Below are 6,226 nucleotides of genomic sequence, written 5' to 3'. Positions count from 1 at the left end.
TACACACACATATATATATATTTTATTTTTTTATTTTTTTTTATTTTTTTTTTTAATATATTTTTTTTTTTATTAATTTGTACTTAGTTCTAGTTTGTGCTTTTTTGTTTAGTTTTAGTGCGCCAAGATAAAATAAACGAAAATGAGAAATATTGCCTTGGCAACTAGATGATATTAAATAAGTTTACGTTTTTTATATTCTATTTTATTTCAAGTAACGAAAATGTGGTTGTAGCTTTAGTTAACCCTGGTGTGATGTGTTCATGCGAAAGTCCTCGTAGTAGCGTGACTCTACATAGGGCTGCGTGCCTGAAGCCGAAAGCAGGATCCTTCACCGCCGGAGAAACATCCCGCCAGCAGCGAGTGTGTGAGCGCGAGTCTGAGAGTGAGTGGGATCCTGCCTGGACCTTTTATACCCGAGATATTTTTAAACACACACCCCTTTCTTATTTCCGTGTTTCCTCCTGAGCCGCTCAGGAAGCCCGTTTGGCCCCATTTCCTGCACACACACGGACAGATTCGTGAGAAATCAAAGAATGATTGCATTGAGAAGCGCGGCCTCTGTAAGGAAAACACAAGAAGGGTGAAAAATTAAAAACAGAGTCGGTCTGGCACGTGCGACGGGCTCAACTGGAATTCAAAGGCCTGGAAGGACTCCAGCTCTTAATTTCAGTACGCTTGAAATATTTGTGGAAAGTTCTGGAACAAGAGCTCGCCTTTTTCCACTCCGTGCACCTGAGAACCGCACCGGTCGCTCTAGACATCCACGTATTAAGATGAAACGTCACAAACAGAAACATATAGTGTCTGATGACTTATTGTCTGCACATCATAGGCCTATTGAACAAAACTGTTTGGATTTTCTCAGTGTTACATAAGACTCTTATAGTATACATAATTCCACCTTGTCTTGATGGTGTGTTACTAATTACATAACATTTGTTTATAGGAAGCGCGTGTCTCCTCACGAAACATGAGGAAGAGCAACAATGTTAAGATGTCATAGTCGGGCTTGCGACGCAAAAGTAGGCAGGAAAATGATGCTGTCTTTTAAGATACCTTTGTTTAGCACTGCATATATCCTTCATGAAGAGCATAAAGTCATAATGCATTGCAAAAACTATTGATAGAAATCCAAATAATTTACTACTATACCTATTGTGTTTGTTACGTATTTCTATGCTTGAAAGCTTGACACACAAAACTGCTGCCTATTTAAAGCGTTTCAAATCAGTCACTTGATGAACAAGTGCAAGTACAAGACAGCTCACAAGGTTTTTGAGCAGAGCCCGTGTTACCGAAGCAACTTTGATATACTAATATTTTTGTCAATATTTTGAATTACTTTTTATTTTTAGTTTACATTTTAATTTTAAAATGTTAGTAATTTTTTTGCGTTTTTTGTTATTTTTATTAGTTTTTTTGTCAATATTTGTTATTTTTAGATTTTTAATTTTCAATTTAATTTTAAACTTTTAATGATGTTTTTGTGTGTGTTTTGTCATTTTGATTAGTTTTTGTTTTTTGTCAATATCTTGGATAATTTTCGTTTGAATTTTAGTTACTTTTTTTAGTTTATTTTATTTCAAGTAATGTTTTTTATGGTTTTAATTTTAGTTTTAGTTAACGATAATAACCCTGATCAGAGCTTATGTGTTAATAAGTTACTTACAGACCTCAAATATGCACGGAATAATGCATGCACAGAAACATCAACACCTGCAGCGTATCCAAACGTTTATTAGTTTCTGCTTTCTGGTAAAACGAAAGCAAAGGCGCACAGAACTATACGGCATTTGTTCCAAACAGAGCATCACATTAACCTCGTTGCATTGCACTAACACCTTTTCATGAGTGATTCTGAACTCTGTTATGACAGAGCGCTGGCTGAAGGCCTCGGCTCGTCGTATTGAGTCCATAAGGATCTAATTGGGACTGGAGCAGCGAGTGTGGTTCTCATTTATTAGCTGTTAGCACCTAATCACGGCTGTGTTCGAGCCGCGCAGCCAAACCACGCCAGCACGGCCTCCTCAAGTGTTTTCATTGTCAAAATGAGACGTGAAAGGTGCTTTCTGTGTGATTAACAGAAGCAAACCCTGTAGTTGCGTGACGGTTAGCGTTGTGGCCGTGGGTTGTGTCAACAGTAAAGCAGAGAGACATCGGTTTCAATCCTCGTAACTCTGCTTTGTTCTTTTTAACGCTCGCTGATACTTTCTGGCAGATGTTATTTTTTATGTGAGGGCTAATGGTTCACATTTGAAAGGCAACAAAATGTGAAATTTAGTGTATTACAGACTTTCTTTCATTAAAATCACAGCTGATTCGCAGGCCGGCATCGAATCAGTGGCCATAAAATTCAAGTCATGTGTGTTTCTTTATTAAATATTTGGACTAATAATGCTTTCAGTGTCTGATACAGTGCTTTAAAACATATTTTATGATATTTAAACCTAATATGCAGATTACAGTTAGAAGAGTGTCCAATATAAAAATGTCATTTTTTCTTTGCATTACAATAACTGCTATTAAATTCAACATGATATCATTATTGTTCCTTTTTACTTTCTTAATGGATGTTCCTGCTTTTATTCGGTACGATTCATACGTTATTCCAAAGGAATTCGTTTTTTAAATTTATTTATTTTAAATGTATGTATTTAAAATTTATTTTTAATGTTTTATCATGAAGTAATAACTTGCTCTGCCACTCTTTTTTCGTTTAGCAATTTTAAATAGATTTTTTTTTTACTTATTTTGTATTTATTATCATGAAGTAATAAGATGCTCTGACACTCTTTTTTAATTGATTAATTTTCAGTTTTTTTTTAATGTATTATTTTATATTTTATTTATTTATTTTACATTTATTTTTTATGTTTTATCATGATGCAATAAGATGCTCTGCCACTCTGTTTTAATGTATTAATTTTTTCAATTAATTTTAAATATATATATATATTTTTTTATTAATTTATTTTACATTAATTTTTTTATATATTTTGAAGTAACTTGCTCCGCCACTCTTATTTTTATAATCCATTTAATTCTCAATCAATAAATTCAAATACATTTTTTTCATTCAATATCTGGTTTCTCTTGAAAATGTTACAGTATTAAACTAAAATGGGTAAAATGAAGTAAAATGGGCAAATAGTTTCATGTTGACTTAAGTAACATGCTCATGAATTGAAAACGTAACGAGTCTTATTGTTTAATTGGAACCGTATGATATATTTCAGACAGTCAGCCAGACAGCAGTCGTCGGTGGCGCAGACGCACGTGTCTGCGTTTCTTCTCTGGTACCTCAGATACAGAAGCAAGTGCATTTGGACATTCCAGCAGCAAACTCTAGCAGCTGAGTAAACATCGCACACTAAAACAGAACAACCCCGGACAGTCTCTTCATTCAAACACTCGCACTACATCCTTCAGCACAGACATCTACACACTCCATCAGTATCTACCTATATAAACCCCAGTGGGGAAGAGCAGTCTGACTATATAAATATTCAGAGTATGTGCTTAAACCTACTGACGCACATATGGATCTCATTTCAATATCATGTGTTTAATTCATGCATCAGTTTTACTGTTGATTCTACTTACGGTCAGAGGTTTGATTTTGATATATTATGTCATTGGAGGCCAGTAGTAGAATTTAACTTCTACTAGTACTAAACTAGTACTAAAAATAATAAATATATTTTATTTATAAAAATAAATAATACTGAAGTATTTGATTTCATTGTTTATAATAATATTATCCAGGTATGTGTTATTATCGTTAACTAAAACTGAAACTAAAAGAAAAGAGAATTAGAAAAAATAGAAATATAATTTTTTTTTTTGTATTATTATTATTTATTTATTATTAAAATAAATGTTAACTAAAAACTAAACTAAAGTAAACTTATTTATTTCAGGTGGTTACCAGGGCAACATTTCGAATTTTTGTTTAGTTAACTAAAATAAAAATAAAAAAGTAGACATATAAAAGAAAACAGTAACTAATAAAAATGGCAAGAACACAACAAAATTGCTCAAATTTAAAATGAAAATGGAAAATATAAACTAATAACTAATAATTTAAAATATGAATCAAATATTAATACAGTACAAATGATGTGTTTTTGTGTTCCGTTCACATAAAGCTCTCTATAAAAAAACTAAAACTAATAAAAGACAAAAAACACAACAAAATTACAAAAACAAACTAAAATTTAAATTAAAAAATGTCAAAATATCAATTTTTTTGTTTCATGAATGGGTTTGTTTCATTTTAAAGACTAAAACTTTAACTAAAATTAAAATAAAAAATGGTTCAAAAATATTAAGTACATTTATAATATATATTAATGATACTAAAATAAATCCACCGGGTTTGTTTAATATCACTGTGTCCTGTTCACATAAAGGTCTGTATACTAATCTTCTCATGCAGTTCATGACCTCTTGACCTTTGCATGAACTGCCGAAGCTCTCACACATCATATCACCACTTAAGCAACCCGCCATGACCCTTCCTCTGTTTCTTTTGGAAATTACACATAATCATTTGTTCCTGTGATTCAAACACATGACAGTCCAGGAATAGTTTCCAACCACAGGTACGAACCTCGTGCTTGAGCTACAGAGACGCCAAAACTTGTGCAGATTCCTGAACCAGGTGTCCGTAACTATTGTTTTTCCTTGTTACGCTACAGGACAAGATCTGTGGTTGCAAACTAGTAGCTGCGGCCCACCTGAGCACCTCAGATGGTCGCGTAACAGCAAGGCCAAAGGTTTGACACCTGCCTCATTTCTCAGTTGTGTTTTTCCTTCGCAGCAGGATCGGGCCGCTCTGTGTTCTGACACTTATCTATCGTCATTAAGCCTCTCGGGGCCTTTTGCGCTTCAGACTGTTTCCTGAGCATGCGCCGATGCCGTCATTACGGTCACGCAGGTCAAGAGCTACCGACTGGAAAATTAGGTTGCATCTGGTTCAAAACTGCTGATAGAGGTAAACCGGCTCGAACCGGTTCCATGTGACTCTTCCAGTGCAGTAGTGTGTGTCATTTTAAGGATGTTTCATTTTTGCGCACTGGAAATTACCAGAAATATGCGTGCTAGTTAGAGAACCCAGACTGAATAGTTCTTGCTGGTTAAGCTAGTTAGTTGGAGGCTTTTCAGATGTTTCTCCCGATCAAAGGACCGTTGCATGAGATCTCAAACTGTGCTCAGATATGTTCTATGAACATTTTTCATCAGATTTGTTCTATGAACATTTTTCATCAAATTATTTGAATTTTATAGGTAACACTTTACAGTAAGGCTCCATTTGTTAACTTTAGTTCACTACAGAGTCCAGATAGGTGAATGTCCAATAAATTAAACACCATTTTCTTCTTTTCATTATGATGACTGCTCTTAAATTCAGTGTGATATCAGCACTGAACCTTTTTTCTTTCTTCATGCACTTTCCTGCTCTTATTCGGTACGAATCATTGTTCTACGTTATTCCAAAGAAGAAGAAAAAAATTGTTTGTTTATTTTTAAAAGCATTTATTTTAAATGTATTTGTTTTTAGTTTATTTTAAAAATTATATTAATTAATTAATTTTAAATTCATTTATTTTGCATTTATTTGAATGTTTTATTATAAAGTAATAACTTGCTCTGGCACTCATATTTTTTATGATCCAGTTAATTCTCAATAGATAAATTCAAATTTTTTTTAATTTGAAGTAAAATAGGAAAAACATTTTTACTTTCTTCATGCATGTTCCTGCTCTTGTTTGGTGTGTTTCATTGAGTCATTCATTATTTATGTACTTATTTTTAAATATATGTATTATCATAATATAATATCTTGGTCTGCCACTAATGCACTGTGAACTAAAATGAACAAACAATAAGCAATTGTTTTTTTATTACCTAGCATCAACGAAGATTTAATAAATGTTATAGAAAATATATTGCTCACTGTTAGATAATATCTTAACAAATGAGTCCTTTTTGTACAGTGTTACCATTTTATAGCTTTATGCGCTTACTGAATGACAACCATTGACTCTTTTGGGTCTGAAACATCTGTTATGTAATTGATAACTGAAAGCAGATTAGTGAAGATTTAGCGAATAAGATGGGCTACCACTTCTGTCTTTTAGGTCATGTGACTCATCTTGTCGTTTCCAGTTAATCGTAATCAGTTAAGATTCAGGAATCATGGGAAAGTGGAACAATCCGC

Source organism: Sinocyclocheilus anshuiensis, unplaced genomic scaffold (assembly GCF_001515605.1).
Source record: "Sinocyclocheilus anshuiensis isolate Anshui unplaced genomic scaffold, SAMN03320099.WGS_v1.1 scaffold293, whole genome shotgun sequence".
Classification (NCBI taxonomy): domain Eukaryota; kingdom Metazoa; phylum Chordata; class Actinopteri; order Cypriniformes; family Cyprinidae; genus Sinocyclocheilus; species Sinocyclocheilus anshuiensis.
This window is presented reverse-complemented; position numbering follows the sequence as displayed.